This window comes from Grammomys surdaster, unplaced genomic scaffold (genome assembly GCF_004785775.1).
Source record: "Grammomys surdaster isolate TR1022 unplaced genomic scaffold, NIH_TR_1.0 65, whole genome shotgun sequence".
In the NCBI taxonomy this organism is placed as follows: domain Eukaryota; kingdom Metazoa; phylum Chordata; class Mammalia; order Rodentia; family Muridae; genus Grammomys; species Grammomys surdaster.
The window spans coordinates 6,518,767-6,530,414 of record NW_021604567.1 but is presented as its reverse complement, the minus strand read 5'-3'; the positions used below and the strand labels follow the sequence as shown (position 1 = coordinate 6,530,414).

Here is an 11,648-nt window from a genome sequence, read left to right as displayed (position 1 = left end):
CATCCTTGGTATATGTGTTATATAAAAAGTGAAGGTCCATCAACTTGTATGCATCTGTATAGAGTCAAAACTCAGAGATTCTGCAGTCAGTGACGTAGCTGTAGTGGTTCTCCTCAATTATTCATAAGTGAAACTAGGAAGGAGAGCAAAAGAAAGTAAAATCAGGTGAAGGGGAAGGTAGGGTGTTAGCAAAGCAGCACATGAGAATGGAAAGTATTCTTGCACTTGGGTTGGTTGTTTCACGAAACACAGATAAGATATGAGAATACTTTGCAATTCTAGGAGTTGCTTGGTATTTAACATATGGGATTATTGTAAGCTTTGTGGATCTTGGACTGTTATCAATAGATTTATCATGATGTAAACTCTCAACAAATTGGAGATTTCAATGGAACACATGTTTCTGTATAATTATGAAAAAATATGTATGAGTGTCCTTGGCATCTTCATGAAACACTAAGGATTTGTAGGTCAGAACTTACAATGAGCCAATGGCACTGATAGGAGGCAGAAAAGAAAAGGCTGATACTTTCTTACAGTGTGAGAAGGCTAAGGATAGGTAATCATCAAATGCTTGCTCTGTGATAGCCATGAGCTTTACTTCAGTCAAATAATCATAGCAGACTTGCTTATAGGCATTTAAAACTAAAACTAGTTGACCATAGTATTCTTAGGAAGATAATAATTAGAGAAACTACCAACTTCTAATAAATGTTGAAGAAATGTAACTAGTTAAAATAATAGTCTAACTCTTTAAGGTTACATACAATTTCTAATTTTTTTTTTTTTTTTGTAATCAGTAGGTGCAGAATCAACTGAGCTGAGGTCAGGTTGACATGAGGAAGAACGTCCTTATAATTGTTCAAAATGTATGTGTTATTCTTTCTCCCAGCACTGCCCAAACATGTTTTTCTTTAACCATTGGGGCAGTACTTTAAGAAAACAAACAAAAAACAAAACAACAAAACAAAACAAAAAAACACCCTTTAGGAACTTATCAAATGCTGGCTCTGAACTGGGATGAATCCAAGAGGCCCACAGCATTACTATCATTTTTCAGTCAGCTAATGGAATCTAATGGAATCAATGTCATCAATACTGTGGTATATCTAGACCATTTCATGAAAGAAGTAAGAGTGTCCTGAATCCATTGTGGTATTTTTCTATTGTTCTTTTGCATGTATTACTGGAAACTATATAGAAAACTACACACAGATTCGTTAGAGTATTTTCCTGAAGTGAGACTTGATTTCTGCTCTGGTTAAAAGGGCCAAAAATCAGTGACAGTGTTGTATCTACAAGATACTAAACGTAAGAACAGTATCACATATGTGGAAGAATCATAGATATTATTATCCAGGAGTAGATCACAGAAGCCAAACAAATGTCTCCTTTCCATACATTCAACATCTTCATAAACTTTAGTTTTAAATGTGTCAAATAAAAATATATCGCAAGTATAAATATTAAAGTACACGAAAATTTGGATGGCATAATACAACTTGACCACCACCTGCTGCCTTGCTCCTGAAGTATGGGCAAATGCTTACCAAATCTCTACTGCGTGCATTACTGATCGTGTGCTCATTTCTTACCTGTCATGGCATTTGTATGCTGGTATGGACTTCTTAGAATAGCTTCTTATTAGGTAGTTTCTTTTGGTATGGTTTTGAGAAAGAAAGTAAACACATTATTTTCCCTAAATAAACCCTTTCCAAAGAATCAGTGTGAAATGGAGAAAATGAGAGATAACTAGTGAATCTATATTTAAGATGTCTAAGTTAAAGATACACTTAGTTTCTGATGATCCAGATGCTTTTGACCTTGAGGGAAGAGCTAAGTGAAATATTGATGCAAAAGTTCTACATTTTAATAGAAACAGCACTCTTTTAATAGAAAGAGCATTCATTCAATACTTACTTGACACAGAGGGAAAAAAATAATTGTTTTACTTTGTAATGTGGTTTATTCAGCAAGAAGTCATTGATTTTCTTCTCTGTGCAAGTTTGATCCTTGGTGCATTGGGAGGTGGAATAAAGAATTGCCTTCAGTTCTTAGTTTCCATGATCTCTTGATATAGTCAATAAAACAGTCATAACCTGTCATACAAAATATCATGCCTGATAATATATAGAGGAACAGTGCTCTAATCCTTAAATAGGGATCACAGCACTAAAATAATCATTAAAATGAATTGATTAGCTCCATCTTACAGTTTCTTGTTCATTATTTATACTGTGAGGCTCAGAAACTTTTAATTTGTAATGAGATCTCAATAATAATATGTTATTTGAGCTGATGATAATTTAAAATTATTATGATAATGATATTAAGGTGAATTTACTTTTTTTTAATTTTTAATGACGAAAACAAACATAAACCTAAAACCGAAGCTTCTGGAAAAACCATTTGTTCTTTCCCGTCTTGTATCGCTCCTCATACTTGACCTTGGCCTCCCGCCTGGCCTTGCGTTTCAAAGCTGGGTCCCTGAACACATCCTTGTTGACAACAGTCTTGTCCAAGGGGATAGCAACAGAGTACCTGGTCGGCATGAGGTGCTTGTAGTTATACACTTTCACAAAGGATTTGATCTTGGATCGCTTGGCGATTTTCTTCTTGCCCATGGCAGCTGTCACTTTTCGGGGATAGCGGTCAATCCCAGCCACCAGGGCATGGCTGTAAGGCCGGTCTGAAGTGCCATCATCAATGTTCTTCACGATGATGGCTTTGCGTCCGGAGTAGCGTCCAGCCAGGACCAGCACCACCTTCCCGGGTTTCATGAACTTGCCCATTTCTACAGCAAGGAGCGGGCAACCCAGCAGAAAGGAAAGAAAAGCGTGAATTTACTTTTTTAACAAGTCAGAGGATAAAGAATTCCAAAGGGACAGAATGTATGGTTTGAAAATAATTAGACATTGACATGTATATGGGAAATTAGAGAATTTTATGACAAACAATGCATCCTGAAGAATATTGGATAAAAGGTGACTACCCAAACTTAGATTTCCTTGAAGGAAATACCATACTTTGTCATAGAATTTGCCACTTTGCTCACTGTTTTGATGATGTAGGGCAAAAAGCACAGTCATAGTTCATGAAGATTAAATTATTTTGGAAGGCTATATCATTAAAGCTGTAGTAATTTACTAGTGGAGAAAATGAAGAAAATAAAAATTTGGGTCATGATCCTATCTGGGTACATATATTCACAGCCAAACCCTCATAAACTGAGTTTGACATGAAAACCACACAGAGAAAAGAGAAAACTTAATTCAACTGCCCTTGACACTCAACAAGGATGCTATGGTATGTATACACCCATATACATCCACACACATATAATATATACATGTACATAATAAGAAAAATTCAAACAAATTATGATTAAAGATAAAAATTTGACTTATGTCTGTACAGTAACTACATTCAGGCTCTTCTTGAGGTGACGAATATGAGAAACTAAAGTGGAAATATCTGGTTTCCTTGGAGACTAACTCAGTTAGATTATAATAATATTTCACTGGGGCAGACAGGTGAAAGAATGTTTTGGTAAAACAGATGCATGAAAGAACGTTTTGCTGAAGCAGAGAGGAAAGGATATCTTGTTTTAGCAAACATGTGAAATGACTTGATGTTGAGAAAGAATGCAAATATGACCCCATAGATAGTGCAAGCTTGAGCATTGGTTCACTTTGTTCTGCCTCTCTAGTTTTTGCTGAGGACACTTGACTCATACGTGTTGGTTTGCCTTGGATTGTATTGCTGAGCTACACTTACGTTGACTTCATAGAGAGAAAATCATCAAATAACTTCTCATGAGGATCCTGCAGCTTCTTGTTTCTTCTAGGTACTCATGACAACTCACAGTTTCCTCAAGATTGAACTGCCCTTGAGATTTAATGTGTGTGTGTGTGTGTGTGTGTGTGTGTGTGTGTGTATGTGTGTGTGTGTTGTCTGCCGAGTGGACTGGACTGCAGCTGCTGATTCATGCATAGTGTTTCCTAGTGGACTGGACTGAGAACAACAAAGATTGGAATCACCCACAAAGGAGTATTTCAAAACAGGTCCACTTTCCCCATATCCTAATAACCTGTCTTTTCCACTACCTCTGGTGAGCCCTGGGCTAGAGGGGAGGTTGAATCCTTATTAAAGGAGGTTGTGAAAAATCTATGCCTGTAGAAAGTAAAGAAAATTTCAGAATGGATGCAAAATAAAGTCAGGATACTGTAAAACACAGATTCCAACAGCAAGGGGGAAATCCTACTACAATGTCCAACAGAAGCAGAGAAGTTTTATCCCATCTTTGTTTGAAAATTTCTTTGATTGAAGTTATATTTTTTGGTACAGTATCTCTTAAGTGATGAGAAAGTTTTAACCAACAACAGATTACTTTGAAAATACAATGCTACTTATTAAAGAAATTGAGGATAATAAAGAAATCATAGCATACAGGAAAAGAAATCAGCTTTGGGAAAGCAAACTCTTATATTTCACTAATTCACGAAAGAGAAGAGTGACCTTTAAAAGCCGTATTACTACTACTAAATATGTATCAATCGTTACAGAATTCTGTCAACCATTTGACAACTAAGGAGATATTTGAAGGTAATTTTTCTACATAAAAGTACTTTTTCAGATAATATTTTCTAAATGTCACATAATATGCCCATGGAACAAAGAAAGGAATGATCAGAGTATAAAATTGTGCTTACGAAATGAGTTCTTGAGACTTGATGCATGCACAGGAAATATGGTTCCTAATGCTGTCTGTGCTTGAATTTGCTCATAAAAACCAGCTTAACCACACTTTTCTGACAAAGGATTTATTGCTATGTCAGCGTACATATGTTAATCACATCTATGATCGTCAGTACACATGCGCATATAAATGCGTGCAGATAACTCACAAGCCTTCATTATAGATGAAGGGCTACAGGCAATTTTTGGCTGCTGAGTGGGAGAGAATCGGTTGTTTCCAGAGATCAGACCTGAGATCCAGTCCCAAGTGGGCAGCTTTAAACTCATATACACATAAGCAACACTGAATGACTTCCGCAGCTTGTACTTGTTAATTTATATTTATGTCTATGTTTGCAATAATTATTAAAGAACGAGAACTTCAGATGGGGATGCTGGAGAATTTGGAACAAAGAACGGTTTAGGATTATTCAAATAGAGTATGTATATTTGAAATTCTAAAAAGTTAAGTTCAATTACAAAAAAGAAGTCAAGGACTTCTTTTCAGGCATGAGCCTCTTAAAATATAAATCAAAACTCAGAATTTGTCAGTGAATCCTGTTTATTCATTGCGGTTTTTAGTATTTTTCTACAGATAACAGCTATATACTTACTGGAAGTAGATTTAGTAGTTCCATGGAGATTTGAAATTAGTGAAATTTTAGTTTAAATTATATAGAACAGTTTCAGGATGGAACTGTCACAGCAAACACTGAAACTGTGAAAGAGCTTGACATGTCTCTGTGTGTCACTTCTAATCCAACAAACCAGTGATTATCTACTGAAAGAAAAAAAATATCATGTACATGTATGCAGCTTTGGACAGTATGTTCACTATCAGTACAAGGATTTTCCTGAATTGGCTCTGTGATTTAGATACATGTTCCTTTGCTTATACTGCCATACTATTGAAATTTCATGTATAATGTATGAAGAAGCACAAATGTATATTGTATCTTTTATATTATGAACTAAACAAGAGGCATTCCAAGATTAATAATAAATGAGTAAAGAGAGCTTACAATAGAATAGGCATACAAGTATAATATTCAGAAGCAATGCTGAAAACATAACATGCATTTGAGGGTTGTGGATAAAGGACCCACTTTTGTTACTATATTCAGCATCAATATAAAAATATAAAATGGATTTATATATGTGTATACATGTATATATGCTTAATATAAGTAGTCAAGGTTTTTCTTCACTCACAACTAATATCTAGTTGAAAAAACATATCTAGAAACTAAAAATTGAGATCTTTAAGAAAAGTATAACAGATAATACTAAATAATGATCTGTAAGCTGAGAAATTGATTCAAGGTTTCCTCTAGGGTTGTGTCTTTGTTGACACCATGTGAGGTCAATGTGACATTAGCTTTAACATTTTCTAGAAATGACAAAGAAGCAAAAGTCTCAAATAGGAAATAACTTTAGTATAACTTCTTTCAATTTAATATTGAAGTAATCTTGGAAGTCATCCAATGCTGAACTATATTTCTAGAAGCATTAGTTCTCAGCACAGTAAGTAGCCTGACTCTTACGGCAGATGGACCATGGGGATCTAAGTGACAACCCTGACCACGATGCTACACTTGGTAAGTGATGGATGGCCTTCAATTCTCTTTTGGCCAATATTGATTAGATATATTGAAAGTATATTTAATGATATTTCAAAAACTAAGTTTTGGTCATAAATCAAACAGATGCTCTTTGAACTGAGTATTGGCCATTTTTCATCTGTGCAATTGCTAATTGAAATTTTGCAGAAGAAACAGACCATTATCAAGCAAGTATTTTTAAAGCAGTGCACCACCCCTTTTAAGATCAAAGACATGCAGAGATGTGTCTGCAGATGAATCTATGCACATTCAAATAAATTTTTATTGTATTTTTTACATTTTTCTAAAATTGACCACTCTCAAAGTACTCTGCCAGAATTTATATAAGTTTTATAGCTGTTATTTTATTTTATAATCTTCCTTCTTTTTGTTTATGGTCATTAGTTATCTGCTTCTGTAGCATTGCTACATTTTGGAAATATATTTTATAAAATTTCTTTATTCTAGCCCACATATCACTGTTGTTGAAAAAATACAATTTCAGTATTTTATCTATACCTAAATATAACTTAAATGATTACATTTGTTTTCACTCCTCTTTGATTTCTAAAATTAGAAATATATTTTAAGTCTTTTAAGATAGTTTCATTTCTGTCCATAATCTTTATTCCAACATGTTAATGCTTATTCAAAAATACTGCTGTATGTATCTATCAAAGATATTTGGGCTAAAAAAAACACAATGTAGAGGCTTAAAACATAACAAATATTTAATACAAATTTAATACAAACATTATACACTCTATGAAACAGATTTTATCAGTAATGACATTACTTAAATTTCAAATTTCTAGCACAATTTCTTCTTTTATTTTTTATTACACTCATTAGTATCCAAATTAATTCTTTGTAATTTGAGTCATGTATAGTCATATTTTAATTTATATTATTTATGTGGATAAACTTACTGCCACTATTTTTCATAATAATCTGATGTAAGTACAATTTCCTTCGCACTTGAATGTTATAATATTTAATGCAATTTTACTACTTTGAAAAATAACAAAAATAAGTGGTATCTGTAATTTTTTATTAGACACAATATTTTTCACTTTCCTTGTGTTCTAGGACTGAGAAGCCTGATATAGTTGTATTGCCAGTTTACATCATCACCACACAGTGAGTTGAAGATCAGCAGGAGGTACTTAGGAAGCCCTTCTTTCAGAATCTAAACTGGAAATGTAAGTGAGTGCAATACTGCTTCTCAAGCACCTTAAACCCTAGTCATAAAAAATGCCAATCTGGAGTTTATGTGTTATGTTTTCTAAAATGACTCTAGTGCTTTGTATAAGAATAGCTTCCCTGAGGTCACATACATGAATACTTGATCCATAGTTGTTGCACAGAAAAAAGTGTAGAAAATTATATTTAGTACATGTGAAAAATTAGAAGTGACAAAAATCCAATCAGTATGCTACAAAGGAGTCAATGATCTGAGGTGTGAATTGTGTGATCATAGTACTGAGTCCCTATATCATTTGACATTTTATTATGAGCATTAAAGAAAGTAGGAAATAAAAGACAGGCATTTGATGTGGTAAACCAAGCTACATATTGGACATAGAAAATGCTATACCACTGAGTGTATATTTGCTAGACTTCAGTGTTTTATCATCATCGTTTTGGTGTGTTTGTGTGTCCATGTGTGTATGCCTGTGCATGAGCAAATCAATGTGTTTGTATGTAGGAAAGTGTGTGTGTCAAGGCCAAGGTTTAGGCCACAGAGCACAACTTTCCGTGATCTGTTCTTTCCTTTCACAATTTACATTAGATACCAATTGCATTTGGGTACATTGCATGCTCACGAAGGAATTGGTTTACTTGCTTTGTCATCTCTGACTTTCCTCATTGAAAATTAGCAGTTTTGAATTCTTTTTACAAGTAGATGCGTTAATAAGAACAGAAAATGTTGATGTCAATGCCCATGTTTATATGGAAAAATATTATGTAGTCCCTCTCTTAGACACAATACTATAGGTAAGTAATAACTCCTTGGAAAAGGAGAATTGCTGTCTCTAAGAGTTGAGTTCCTTTGATGGTTGTAGAAAAAGAATGGATAAGCCCTGAGTCTATTTATACACAAACTACAAAACAGATTCAACAAGTAGCGTTTATATATTTACACACACACACACACACACACACACAAATGAAATAATTTAAGAAAACGAGATAGTCACCATCAAAGGTGTGTAGGCATATGAGGGATTGTAAGCAGAATATCTCGGAGCCTCTGGAGGGAGAAATATCAGGGACAGAGGGAATGTAGTTTTACTTAAATTAAAAGCATATTTTTGAAACCTAAAATAACTTTTTATTTAAAGTAAATTTTATTGGTATATTATACAGATCCAGAGACTGTATACTTTTTAAATTTTGTCAATTTGGAGGAATGTATACAGGGCTACCTCTATTCACTGATTTTTAACATATAAGTGTTACTTTTGATTTTTATATAATTTATTATAGAACTAACTTTTCCAGTAAAAACATTTAAACAAAAGCATTCACTTTAAGAATTGGTTTAGATGTATCTCCCAAATGTATTGTGTTTTCAATTCTATAAAATTTGAATTTCAGTTGTATTATTCTGAAAGTCTCTGAACATTTAATAAAAATATAAGAGATAGAATCTCGGGTGCAGAAGATACTATAGAAAATATTGACACAACAGTAAAATGAAACACAAAATGCAAACCGTTCCTAGCCCAAAACATCGAGGAAATCCAGGACCAGTGAGAAGACCAAACCTAAGGATACTAGGTATAGAGGAGAGCAAAGATTCTCAACTTTAAGTGCCAGTAAATACTTTCAACAAAATTATAGAAGATAACTTCCCTAACCTAAAGAAAAAGATGGCCGTAAACATATAAAAAGCCTACACAACTCCAAATAGACTGGGCCAGAAAAGAAATTCCTTCTGTCACATGATAGTCAAAACAACAAATGCACAAAACAAAGAAAGAATAGTAAAAGCAGTAAGGGAAAAAGGTCAAGTAACATATAAAGTCATATCTATAACAATTACACCAGACTTCTCACCAGAGACTATGAAGACTACAAGATCCTGGGCAAATGTCACACAGACCTTAAGAGAACACAATTGCTACTATACCCAGGAAAACTCTCAATTATCATAGTGGAGAAACCAAGATATTCCATGACAAAACCAAATTTACACAACATCTTCCCACAAATCTAGCCCTACAAAGGATAATAGATGGAAAACGCCAATACTAGGAGAGAAACTAGAACCTAGAAAAAGCAGGAAATTAATCTTCTGTCAACAAACCTAAAAGATGATAGCCACACAAACATAAGTCCCACCTCTAACAAGAAAAATAGCAAGAAGCAGGAACCATTATTCCTTAATATCGCTTAAAATCAATGGACTCAATTCCCCAGTAAAAAGACATAGGCTAACAGACTGGATACGTAAACAGGACCCAGTATTTTGCTGCATACAGGAAACACGCTTCAGTGACAAAGACAGATACTACTTCAGAGTAAAGGTCTAGAAAACAATTTTCCAAGCAAATGGTTCCAAGAAACAAGCTGGTGTAGCCATTCTAATATCGAATAAAATCGACTTTCAACCAGAAGTTATCAAAAGAGATTAGGCAGAACACTTCATACTCATGAAAGGAAAAGTATACCAAGATGAACTCTCAATACTGAGCATCTATGCTCCAAATGAGAGATAACCCACATTCATAAAAGAAACTTTACTAAAGCCCAAAGCACAAATTGCACCTCACACAATAATAGTGGGAGACTTCAACACCCCACTCTCATCAATGGACAGATCATGGAAACAGAAGCTAAACAGAGACACAGTAAAATTAAGAGAAGTTATGAACCAAATGGATTTAACAGATATCTACAGAACATTTCATCCTAAAACAAAAGAATATTCCTTTTTTCTCAGCACCTCATGCTACCTTCTCCTAAATTGACTAGATAATTGGTCACAAAACAGGCCTCAACAGATACCAGAAGATTGAAATAATCCCATGCATCCTATCAGATCACCACAGACTGGTCTTCAATAAAAACATAAACAATAGAAAGCCCACATACACAGGGAAGCCAATGAGCAGATCTTAACATCAGGGTCCACTGAAGTAAACCAGCTGCTTCACCTTGTGCTTCACAGCTTCTGCTTCCAACACCAAGAGAGTAACAGCCAGGGATTGCTACCCTAGATTAAGTTATGTGAAAAGCTTGGAATGGTTTCTACTTAAATTTAGTTACATCCTAAATTGTGCAAAGGATTCTTCAACCATCACAAATAATGAGCAGTCTGTATTGGCATACTTTTTGGTAGATCAACAGATATATATCTGTTTGGATAGCTGAATGTATGTATTGAAATACTTTATGATTTTAAATGTCCATATACCCTTTTATCCTGGAAAAAAAAAGTTATATTATGTAGACTTGTCATACTGTATTTTCTTATTGAGAAATTATATATATGTTATGTATACACACACACACACACACACACATATATATATATAGTATTCAGGAGTGTGAGTATAGAAATTTATAAATTCATATGCATATGTATGTTGAAAGAAAGAATTTAAGCAGGATCAAGAAGCATTTAAGAGAGAACAAGTAAAATTACATGAGAGGATTTGGAAGGAGGCAAATCAAAGGAAATATAATTCTATTTTGATATGAATGTACTGTTGAAAGAATATGTATTTAGAATGAAGTTAGACATTATACTGTTCATGTAAAGCAGGGAGAATTTGTTCTTTTTAAGAGCGATAAAATCACTAGCCCATGGAAGTTGTCTACATTTCCACTATGAAACATGATTTCCTTTCTGTTCAAGTCTTAAATTCTATTAGACAACTGTTGGTTACCAAGACAACGTGTGTTCCGCCATTGCCTAATTGAAGTCTCTTGCAGGGCTGTTCATTGTTGTAGTTCAACACATCACAGCTGGGGGAACAGTTGATGGTTCCTCCTTTGGCAGATTGAGTATTGCCTTCTGGTAATATGAAAATTAGGGTTCTGCTGGCTTGTCATACAGTATTCCAAGGAATTTAACTGGACTGTTTCATTTTGGAAATTGTGTAAACTTTGAATAAATGAATCATCCATATACTTAAGAGCAGTCATCTAAAAACTCATCTTACTTGTCTTTTTCTTCTGTATTGCATTAATTTCCTTGCTACAATCATCAGACATGTCATAATATAAGATTATAGACTCAGATTTAACATCATTTTGAGTAGTGGGAAGATTCAATCAGAAAATATAACTCCTTATATG

General features: G+C 34.1%; 1 pseudogene; it reads right to left on the bottom strand.

The window, feature by feature from the left end:
* Positions 1–2,344: 2,344 nt before the first annotated feature.
* LOC114625070 lies at positions 2,345–2,792 on the bottom strand (annotated as a pseudogene).
* Between the last annotated feature and the right edge of the window lie 8,856 nt (positions 2,793–11,648).